This window comes from Papilio xuthus, unplaced genomic scaffold (assembly GCF_000836235.2).
Source record: "Papilio xuthus unplaced genomic scaffold, Pxut_1.1 DF827777.1, whole genome shotgun sequence".
NCBI lineage: Eukaryota > Metazoa > Arthropoda > Insecta > Lepidoptera > Papilionidae > Papilio > Papilio xuthus.
The window spans coordinates 2942494-2955389 of record NW_013530872.1 but is presented as its reverse complement, the minus strand read 5'-3'; positions in this window follow the sequence as shown (position 1 = coordinate 2955389).

Genomic DNA, 12896 nt, shown 5'->3' with positions numbered 1-12896 from the left:
TAATAACCAAAAGTCTGATTAAGCTTGAGGCTGCTAAACTTTTATTAGACGTTAACTATATTGCGGTGAATAAGATGATGACAATAATAAATTAACTTTTTTTCTTATTTTATTCTTACTTTGACGAAACTGTTATTGTAACAATCACTCTAGAAAATAATATTATTATTTTAGAAATAAACAAAATTCGGGATGATACAATGGTCAATAATAATGATAACGATTATGAATCGAATAAGTATATTAGAAGAATTACAAGAAGTTTCATCGATAATTTTGTCATCGAAAATGACGATATGAAACATCCTAAAATTAATATTAAAGATTTACAAAAGTTTACATATCACATTTAGATAAAAATATAAGATATTTCCACGGAAATGGTTAACATTCAAACTACGAAGTGATATCTACAGCGTGTTTTAATTAGCCCATTAATTAGTTTGAAATAGAAAGTGGTTTGAATGATGAATAACCAATAACTTGAATTCATTATTGCTTCGAGAAACAACAATGGAAATCTACTGTCGAATATATAAAATTAATAAAAACCTAACTTGTTCGGACAGGTCTCTTATTAACAACATGCTAGAAATAGATCCTTAATTGTTTGTTTAAAAATAAACAATAAAACGGTTCTAGTTATTTTAAAACCTGATGTGGTTATTTAAAGAATAATTGACAAGTTCTATATTTGAGTACTGCAATCGATTGCTGGTATTCTGACTAACTTCAGTTGACTGTTGGCAGTAAAATACTTTTTTATCTGTAGATATTATCAATCACTAACTTACATGCATGAATATTCTTCAAGTATTGCCAAAAATTATAGTCCTTATTTTACTCTATGTACTGTTAGAAAGAAAATCGGACACTGTGCCGGTGTACTGGCGCAACACTAGCCTTACTAAAATCACTAATCATTCTGCCACTTGACTTTCCAAAGACAGTGCGCCATTCGGGCGAAAGGATTCTACCTAATCATATATATAAAATTCTCATGTCACAATTTTCGTTCCCATACTCCTCCGAAACGGCTTGACCGATTATCATGAAATTTTGTGAGCATATTGAGTAGGTCTGAGAATCGGCCAATTTTTAATCCCGCGCAGACGGAGTCGCGGGCGACAGCTAGTAATGTCTAAAAGCGCTAATACAACGTAGCTATTTTTGCAACCTTGACCATGCCATCAGTCCATATTATTTGTATTCTTAATATGTATTATAATATTTATTAAATCGATTAAAAATAGAAGTGTTCGGTAAACATAAAAAGTATTCGAATATTTTAAACCAATCGATGTGTTATCGATTAATTAACCCGACTTTATAAGATCGTTTTTTAATCACTTTTTTATAAACACTTGAGTAATTTATATCAGCTGCGTCATCTTGTGATATAAAACAAAAATTGTAATAGAAAGATACCCTTTCTAATGTAAACTTCCCAGACGAATAAAAAGAAGACTAACTTTTGTTTGTTTTTAATGAGGTGACTATGCTAACGGTCCGGCTATAATATCCCATGCAGGAATTTTAACAAGCTCTTTGTTAACATTTTCTAATCGTATGCCTCTGATATACCGAAGCAGGCAGTAAAAACTATACATCGTGTACAAAAAAAACTATAATAAGAATTGAGAACATAAGAAATTAAACGTAGTAAAAGTTTGTTGTAAATAAAAGTATATAAAAATAGATTCAGTAAAAGAATAAACAGACCTTATTAACTCACTAGCTGTTGCCCGCGACTTCATCAACGTAATTAAAATAAGGTACAGAAAAAAGCAGCCTAAATCACTCCCGCACACATAAGCAATGCAATTTAAACTATACAGTAATAAGAGTGTCTGTATGATATAAAAAAAATGTCTTACACATGGTGTATTTTATTTACCTTAGATATAAAAAAATTAAAGCTTACGTCTGTCTGTCCGTCCGCAAATCTGCTTTTGTTCTATATATTCTATTTTTAAAATATGTTTCTATCAGGGTGCTCTAACCGCGAAGCTACTCTAAAAATATTAACAAACAAACTAACATGCACAATCTCGAGTATACGAGTTTATTAACTGCAACCGAGATGCTCGCCGGTACCACACGACGGATGTAGAAAAAAAAGGTTTAAAAATACATCGAAATAAAAATGAAAGTACGCATACTGCGCGGACGACACCTGTGGAGATTGTAGGTCTTCTTTGCGGTCGCCCCCCTCCCTCTCCAGCACTCCCTTCCATCCTTTATACTATGTTTCATAAGAATGGGTAATAAAGTATTTGTCATACTTTATTTTTACACTTGTTCATTTCGTTTAATATATAATTTTGAAACACGAAACCTATCTACGTGGAAAAGAACATGCATAACTATAAAACTAAATGAGACCTACCGAGACGTCATACTATTCCACTACGATAATTTTAAGAACCGATGGATAAGTTTTAAAATTAGTAGAAATACCGCATTTTATTTTTTGTGACTGAAATGCCACTGTTTGCCTTGAAGAGACATTTACAGTTTCACAGGACTTGAGGTGGCTGAGCGTAGATGGCACTAACCCTAAATCTCGTTTAAGAGCAAATTCCTTAATTATGTCTCGTACTATATAAATATAAAAATACTACAAGCTAGTCGTGTATTGTGGAGAAGTGGTCTTAATTATACTAGGCTTGACGTGCCTTACTTCTTCTTATTCGAACACCGACAAGGCATCTGTCAATCAAAGATATGGAGCTCATTTTGCAATTCCTATGGACTTGCGAATGTTAATAGGCCGCGTACTGAGTAGTTCTCTTATTTGCTCTATTATGTAAAACATGAAGTAAATTAAATCATTTTATTAAATGTCAATGACCTTGACTTAATCTTGAGATACAAAAAGTTCGGAATTAATTTTTAGTTGACACAAGATTTAAAAATCGATTGATTGTCACAAGCCGTTATTCCGATTAAGGTATTTTTTGTTTCATTAAACATTAAAAGAATTAAATGGGATTATTTTTTCGTATATTGTTGCTATTAGAGTAGTCAAAGAAATTTTAAATAACTGGTTACTACAACTTAATAGTGACCATCATTTGAGAAGAACCAAGACATACTCATTATAATTCTCGTAGAACGAGAATTGTTAACGTTCTAACTAAATAAAAAGAAAAAGGATGCATTTAAAAATACGACAATTGTTCAAAACATTTCAAAAATATAATACGATAAATTCCCACGTCCCAATTAATGATGGTAGCACTGTACTTGACGGATGGACCCAATCAAACCGTAGCGAACGGCGTGACCAAGGGATCTCGCGGCTCCTGTTACAACACCTACAGCAACATTATTCGGTAGCCAAGCGATCCCGACAAAAAAACAAAATAAACCGCAAACTCCATCGAGGTAAATTCTGACTGACAAGTAATTTGAAGACGGGATCCTGTTTAAAAAAATATGTTAAGACCATACGTAATTGTATCAAACGTGCAATTTATGTTTTGCATTCCCTTCGTGATAATTTTGAGCTCAACTAATTTGTTTTCTTTTCATCCAAATGATATGGTCCGTAATAACAGGCTGGTCGACATGCGACAGATATATTTCTATGTAGATGGTTAAATAAGGAATTCCAGATTAAGATTTTCGTTCGAAATGAAACAAAATATTGGTTCGATTCCTTCGTTAACTTTATTGAACGAATCTATATTAATCACATTATTAAATATAACAGATCGAAGTAATAAAAAACAATGTAAAGTAATAGATTTTTTGGTTCTTAATGGCGATAGTATCTTTGTCGTGTCCAGAAAGCCGTTAAAATTTCGTGAATATGAATGGACGTTAATGTACATATTCGCTTTCAATTTAAAATCTTTTAAAATGTAATTAAAATCAAAAGTTATAAAGATACGCTGTACGAACTTTACACGTTTTTACACTCCACGTGGACAATCATATGTTCAATGGCTTAACTTTCACACGATTCTTTCCTTAATTACTTTCCGTCTGCGAATTAAGGTCTACTACCAAAAGTGTATTAAAAACGAAGTTATTTTTTTTAAGTAGTCCTTTGTGACCGACTTGCCCCAATTTTACTGTCGACTTTTTTTGCGGTGTGGTCATCGCAGACGCATTTATCTCCATCAGTCCATCGTGAACTAAATTATACATAAAAAGTACGTGCCAGTGCTTCGTCCACACGAATGTAGCATAAAAAATTCAAGACCCGTATACAATAGTGTTCCTTATTCTCTACAACATAACGAACATTTATTTCTGCATTCGTATTCAAATCTGCTCCAGCTACCGCATCCTTATGATTTACTATCTCCACAGTTTACAATATCTTAAACAATTAAACATAACTTCCGTAGACTTATGTTCTTCCTTAAATCTGTTTGACACTTTTTAAAGAGATTTCGCGGTCATATAGAAACCCAAAATAACTTTTCCTTAATATGTAATTAATATTGATGTGTTTTCGAGGCTTTCAATTCATTTTAAAGTTTTCATTTTCAATGTTTAATTAATATGAACTGGGTAAACACTCAATTGTTTCTTTATTTTTTAAATTTAAATAACCACAATGATATTTAGCTTATATCTGACATCATTCTATTCCATTTTTATTTCTATTGCCATTTGTAACTTGAACAATTTAACTTAGAACAATGTACTTAGCTTATAAATTAAGTTAGTAGGTTTTTAAACTCTTCATAAGGAACCCTAATAAAATAAATAACAACACTTTATTGCAAACAGTAATTAATATAACGGTGTTTGAATGTTTTACAACTCAATCATTTAGCAATTAGTGACACTGGTCGAATAAAACCATTACTTACGCCCAATAAAAAAGTATAAACTTACCCTATTCTTAATCTGTCATTGACGTCTTTATTAAATAAAAAAAATATTGCTCTTTTTATTTCATTTCTCCGGTTCAATGACCCTCCTATAAACCTCGGTGTACTCACAAAAAAAATCATGTCTGGCATAATGCTACACTTAATCTTTAGTTTGTACATTGGATATTGTCGACACTTCATACAAGTCTCCTTCAAGGGACTCAACCTTATCCTAAACTAGCGGTCGCCCGCGACTCTATGTGTTCTTCCAGAACTTGTTCAATATGTATGCCATATGTCATTAAGATCCGTTAAACGTTCTGGAGATACTTTCAAACATCCATCCATTTAAATATTCGTATTTATAATCTTAGTAAGAATTTGGCGTAGATTGTCTTTTGTCTTTCACGCTAATTCAGTCACGCGTTCTTTATTTTATTGGACTATAGAAATCGCATCTCTTTATTATCCTAATCGGTGTAATAAACATTACTTTGTTGTATAAAAACAGAGTCAGTTTAGTAAAGTTCCATCGCATGCGTCTAGACATGCTTATGACGCAACTGTATGCTAATCGAAGTTCAAAACAATAGGTCAAATATGAGCTGGATGTTTATAATCAAAGGTATTATTTTGCTTTTAAAACAAACATCAGTGTAAAGTGACTGTATGCTGACGTGAAAATGTGTCATCAGTGTGATAACCAAGTTACACTATAACGCACTTTATTCTTAAACTAGCTGCCGCCCGCGGCTCCGTTCGCACGGAATGAAAAATGAACTTAATAAGTAGTCTATGTTCTTCCAGACTATGTTCTATACCTATGCCAAATTTTATTTCAATCTCTTGAGTCGTTCTGGAGATACCTTCTAACAAACATCCATCTAAACATTCGCATTTATAATATTAGTATGATGTCTATGAAGTGTTTTAGTGATTTCTGACGTCTTTTATATTATTGTTAGAAGACGTATAGCTCATCTGAGTATTGAATTACTCAGGATAGAGTCAATAATAATAACAATTGTTGTGTGTTGTTGTGTTAATCTGTTGTATTAATACAATATTTTAGTTTTTTTTTTTAATTTCTATTTCTGGTATCCATTTCAATCTAATCACTTAGTTACACTAGTTGTAATTGTAGTAAAATTAAACACAAGGTAGATTTTTATTGCATCAAGTAACTAAATAAAAATAATTGTCATTACAGGCACCGAACAACTATTACTATAGAAAATAAACTTAATTCCATTGCTAAAAATAGGGCTGCCAGCATCCATTAAACATTATTCTGAACACTGGCAGCTAAAATACGCTGTCCAATATCTTCACAACTTGGCTGACGACAAAAAATGTCCACTCCTAACCCACAAAGTTGAACATGTTTCACAATCATCACTGAATTACTTAATGGCCTATGTATCCGTAGTGGAGCAGAGGGTATCCACAGTCCGCCGCCAGCTCGCTCTATCTTGTGCGTTTGGTCTCGGGCCATGTCAGCCAGATTGTCTTCATGTCAACGGTCACTGAGCGCCGCCAAGTGTGTTTAGGACGGCCACTTCTTGTTCCTACTGGGATCCACTCCAAGCCTCCCTGGGAATATGACTGGAGTTTCGACGAAGAGTATGGCCATAAACACTTGTGAATTTGCAATATATAAATCAGAAGAATTCTCAGTACCTCAATAGCTTGCAGCCCTAGCTGAGAGCCTTGTAAGGGCTCAACAAGTAATGTTTTCATGCTGATAAACGTATCGGAAATAGTGATGTTACGTAGCAATTCGCTTGTTCGTTTTGCTTGCGCTATGCACGGTCGTATATTGCGATGAGGATCAATGCGATATGTCCCTGCGATGTTAGCGCTGTCACAATGTCTACATACATTCTCAATTTAAAATATTTTATAGATAAAATACCTTGACAAGCATACTAAAGATAAGGATTTCAATTGACAATACTAAAGTTTTCACCACTTTATTTTTTATTTTTGGTTATTAAAAAGAGCAAGCAAACATCTAACATACAGTTACAGATATTTCATTCGTGAAAAACCATAAAAAATGATGTTTAGACAATTTAGATTTTTTTTTCCTTCAAAAATTAAGAGGTATTGAGGTACGCGTCTATTTATCCACGCCAGTCGCACCGTACTGACGGCCCGCAACTTATTACATTTTGCTTTGTATGATTTTACATACGCTGAAAGACGGCACTTATCAAGCAATTCGTTGCGAGCCTTGTGTGCGGTGCGTCCGGCGCGGGCCAATGGACCTTAAGTGGTCCTAGATATTTATTTCATGATTATGATGAATACTACAAGTTCTATTCGTCTAATCATCATATTGCAATTTAGCTTGATTACTGCAACAATTGCTTAATCAATACAAACTCTAACAGCTGTGTAACAACACGTTTAAATCGGGATCTAAACAGATCACTCGCCGTGATGTAGTACTGCTATTGACCTAAAAACCGTCAACTGTTATCTGGCAGACATAATAAATAGTTCATAGACATATATTACTGCATTCTTGTTAACAAACCTCGTAATATTTGTCATACAAAATGTTGCATCGTCATCATCAAATCATCAAAAAACAGGTCTATAAAATATATCTAATACCTAATATCTAATATTACAAAGGTGAAAGTTTGGATGTATGAATGTGTGTAGGAATATAACTCCAGAACAGCTCAATGATTCTCGATGAAATTTCGCATAAAACATAGCCAAAGAATACTAAGGCTATTAACTCAGTTTTTTTTTTTAAATTAGTGCTGACAGAGTCGCAGGCGACAGCTAGAAGATTTCATATATAATTAAAGTATACAATTAAACAAAGTAAATGTGGAAACTAGAAATATGAGGAGTTTGCGGAAATAATAATGCATATAAAATAATGTGGATGTCGCTACTGACATAAACAGCTGCGCAATAACACACATGTGTCAAATGATACAGTTAAAGCAAACATTCAGATGAGCCGTACGCAAGACTTTATTATAAACAGTTTGTTGTGACTATGTAACTGAACGCTATGAGTTATCGATTACCGTAATACCTCCTCGCGGAATTATAAAAAACAGAATTAGTAGCCCATGTCTTCTTCCAGATTATGTTCTAAATTTTTCAAACCAAATTACATCGAGATCCGTTAGGTCTGTCCTGTTCAAACAAACATCCATTTATTCATCTATCTAAACATTATCATTTATAATATTAGTAAGATCAATGGTAAGCAACAAACCATTGTTGTGTCTACTGTTTTTGTGTTCTTTATTAAATACTTACATATAGTAATATCGTTTGCCAAAGTTTTTTTTATATCATAAAGTGGCAAACGAGCGAGCGGCCACCTGAAATCATACGCAATTGCATATGCGTTGTCTACCTTCAATCGACGGAAGAGAGGATGCACAGAAAGAAAATATTTTCCCTTCCCATGCATCCTCTCATCCGGAAAGTCCACTTCCACTTCCCATCCTTTCCTTATAAGAAAAAAGGTGGGAAAGAAAAGAGGACTAAATTAGGCCTCCGGGACACACACTCATCAGACGAAACGCGGAATTGCTTCCACTTCACGCCTATCTTCTGTGTGGTCGTGGTATTTCACCGGGCGAGCCGGGCTTATTCGTGCGAAGATGTTAGAGCCGGCTCTACCACTGTTAAAGTATGTCTACCAAAAATTCTTGAATGTTTCAAAAATAAACGCTTTGATTTCTTTTGACGCATACATAATTACAGCAGTCTCTTTACCTGAATCAAATCTGAAATGAAATTAATAGCAAAATGTTTCTAGTATCAAGATATCAACAAGTATCAAGAAGCTTTAAAATAGTATCTAATAGTGTTGTAAGAGCTTAAAAGAATTTCAATTATTTGAACTCAATTTCGGCAATTTATTGATGTATTGATATTTTTTATAAATACAGATTAAGTATTACACAGACACATCTCGACTACGGTAGAGAACGAAATATTTCGCAAGCTAGCGAAATAGAATCACTAAAAGTATCGTGACCGAGTTCGCATAACTGGAACATTTCGTATCGCGTCGTATTTAATTATTAAAACGTAAAACAAGACAATCTCATCATTCTTATTATTCATCTAAAGAAATATTTTAATTGGAAGAATAATGTCAACGCGTATTTTTATTTCAAGCGTTACTAGGTTAAAATAAGAAGTCAATTAAAAAATCGAGAACTTTTTCGTTGCTGGCAACATTTTTGCATTACTCTACATTTAAATTGTATTAAACGGATAAGATATCTTTGTGATCGCCATATTTAGTAGAATTTAAATTGCAATGTCTCGAACGAGAAGCCGTTAAATCGTAAACTTCATGTAAGACTACCTGTGCCCGCGACTTCGTCCCCGTGAAATACTGTCTTTGAGCTGCGCGCGGCACTAAACAGTACTTGGACATGGCAATATTACTTTATTTTTCTAAAATAAACGTAGCCTTTGTGACTTCTTATTACATTAGCTACCTGCCAATAAATGTCCCGTCAAAATCGTTCCAGCCATTTCAGAGATTAGCCGAAACAAACAGACAGACAGACAATTTTTTTTAAATATGTTAATTTGGTCTATGTACCGTATATTATTCATATATACATGTAGTAAAAAACCGTTATTTAAATATTACAAACAGACACTCCAATTGTATTTATATGTATAGATAAATAATTTATTCTTGTAGTGAAAGATCAGTACCTGATAACTTGACTCATAATATGTGTATTGTCAAAGATTAAGTATTTTCTACCAATAAGTCTATAATGAACTGTTTCTTCAAACTATCTCATAACTAATGATAAGAAAAAAAATGCGTAACTTACGACATAAACGGTTGTATCTTTTGATTGCGTTAGTTTAGTTGTTTAATTGTTTTGTTGCGATCGCAGACCTGAGTATTTGATATAAATTCCAGCTTGATGCCTTCATACGTTTTAGAGAAAAAAGGGTCTTGACAACAAAGTGATCCTATAAGGGTTCCGTTTTTTTCCTATGAGGTACGGAACCCTAAAAAGCAGACTGTTAACAGTATCCTTCTTTTTAAAGTCGGCTAACACATTTTAATAGTATAATGAAACAAAAGTATTGTATTAAGTGACAAACCACTAGTTTTTACCTTAACATAGATACTAAGGAACTGTAAATGTAAGATCCTTCTAAGAGCCTACGTAATGTTTTCTGGCAATTTCATTGGTTAATAATTTAAATTTGACACGGCTCATACGAATTAGGTATTTAGATTAATCTGCAAAATTAGAAAGAGACAACGGACAAGATGGCGCATGGTTTGAATTTGGAACACTGTCATGTAGTGTCCGATATGTCTTTACTTTAAAGTCTACTTAAAACGGTATCTATACCATTCTTTCGATTTAGCTTACGGACATTAAATATTTCCTTTAAATGCAAGATTGCGTTAACGTAACGACTTTGACACCATCTGTGTTGAGTCGCGATGTCCACCACCTGTCGCGACACACTTTCCTTGTTTTCAAGTATTTAATATATCGATATTATGCTGGCAATTCCCTGCTCTTACTTAATGTCAGTTTGGCACAAACTGCTTTTTGTATTGCAAATTGTAAAACATTCAATGTATTGAATTACCGTTATAATTAAATATTATAAACGCTAACCTGTGTATCTCCTTCTTCTGGCACTTTTAATTATAATCTTCTCCCTTTCGCAGTGACTGACCGTGGGTTTCTGAGACCAAAATATTAATTTAAAACATATTGTTATATCTGTTTTGTCAAATATAAACAAGGATGACGGTAAGTTTCTTAGAGAGATTTTGGGTTACTTTTAAACTGCAGTTATATCTGTTAAGTTTCTTAAGTTAGATTGGTTTAATCTGTAATACTGGTGGTCCTTAAATATTGCATCGATTTATTAGACTCTTTGTTGTATATTTCTGGATTCAATCGAACATTATGGTGCGATAGGACATGCACCTTGTTTTATTGTGAATTTCTTACAATGTTGATATGTCTCGATCAATGTATCGTTGTCTGGAATAGATAAAGCTTATCTGCGGTAACATTAGGCGCGCGTGCGTCTAACAGCGCAATAAATACAGAGGCGCCAGTACTGGCAGACTGGACGATATCGGACACACTTACCACTGCATCTGTAAGTAACACTAAGAACTAGAAGTTAGTGCTTTAGTAACTCAAGTTATAAAAAAAACTTAAGAACACTAAGATAAAGATACTGACAAGATGTTTAAACTGAAGCAGACAAACTAATTCCTTCTTATAAAATATAAAGCTACTAGCTATCGCTTGCGACTCCGTCCGCGCGGAATTAAAAAAAAAGTAATAAGTAGTCTATGTGTTCTTCCAGATTATTTGCTGTATGTATGCCAAACATCATCGCGATCTGTTTAGCCGTTCTGGAGACACCTTCAAACAAACATCCATTCATCTATCATTTATTAAAGTTATAATAATAATGATAGGCCTACTTGGTAATAAAACAAAAACGTTTAAGCGTATTGTATCATATGTGGTTAGGGTAGCAACACTTTTGTCTACATTTCGCAGTCCTATCCAAGACACAGAGGAGAGTAGACGTCATTAGCACACAGTACAGTGCGCCTAGCACCAGTATTTATGACAATAATTATCGTATCGTTATTGACAACATTTGTATAATAATAAAGTGTGTACAGCGTAAGTACACCAAAAATCTCATACCACTTTTGTCATCATTGATGATGACGATGTAAAGGCGATACTCACTTATATATGTGCTAGCCTCACAGGTATCTAGTAAACAGCTGATTGCGATTAATAAATAGTACATTTTGACAGTGGCAGACCCCGCTTTAACATCTTCGCACGAATTGGCCCGGCTCGCCCGGTGAAATACCACGACCACACAGAAGACAGGCGTCTAGTGGAAGCAATTCCGCGTTTCGTCTGATGAGTGTGCGTCCCGGAGGCCTAATTTAGTCCTCTTTCCCTTCCCACCCTTTGTCTCATAAGGAAAGGATGGGAAGTGGAAGTGGATTTTCCGGATGAGAGGATGATATTTTATTTCTGTGCATCCTCTCCTCCGTCGATAAAAGGTAGGCAACGCATGTGTAATTGCGTATGTCTATGGGCAACGGTCACTTCGCAATTTAGCGATTTCAAGTGGACGCTCACTCGTTTGCCATGTTATGATATAAAAAATAATACATATAATAGAGTACAATGGACATTTTATGACACATATTATATGTTTTTCAAACCTAAAGGGTTATAGGTGTACTTATCAAAAGATGGACTACTAAGATCGCACCGAGCTCAACTTTTGTTATAATCTGTTGTGATAAATGAATTCAGACGATAATAAGTATCAAGAGTTTATATAATCAATAAAAGTGTGCCAGTAATCATTTTCATAATTTGTGTCCCCAATTGATTGGATCTGATAAAAGTTAATCGAGTATACTAATTGAGTAATTGAATATTTACAATTCTGTGTTTTACCTTTTAATTATAAAATGTTACGATAAATTATGGTTTTAAAAATGTACTTAAGTAGCTGTGGCCCGCGATTTCGTTCATGCGGAATTAAAAAAAAACATAATTGGTAGCCTATGTGTTTTCTCAGACTCTGTTCTATTTGTATGGCAAAGTTCATCCAGATCTGTTCAGCCGTTCTAGAGATACCTTTAAACAAACATCCTTCTATCCATCTAAACATTCGCGTCGCGAGAAAATTTTACTACAATCAAATTTCAAAAAACATAAATCTTTAATAAAATACCGTTATATCTTTACTGTTAATACCAGCCATACAAAATAAAAACAACGAAAACCAGTAACACCGTAAAATTTGTACATCAATGGGCCAAATTAATTCACAACACATTATACAGTTTTAAAGACTACAAAGAGATAAAAATATGTTATCAAGTCCTTTTAATTCATGTTAAGATATACGAAGTTCTAAGAACGCAGCAGACTTGATGTATTTATTAATCGTATCAGTTTCCTCGCAGAAAAATATTCAGCACGTCTCGAACTACACTTCGCAGAAAATAACAGA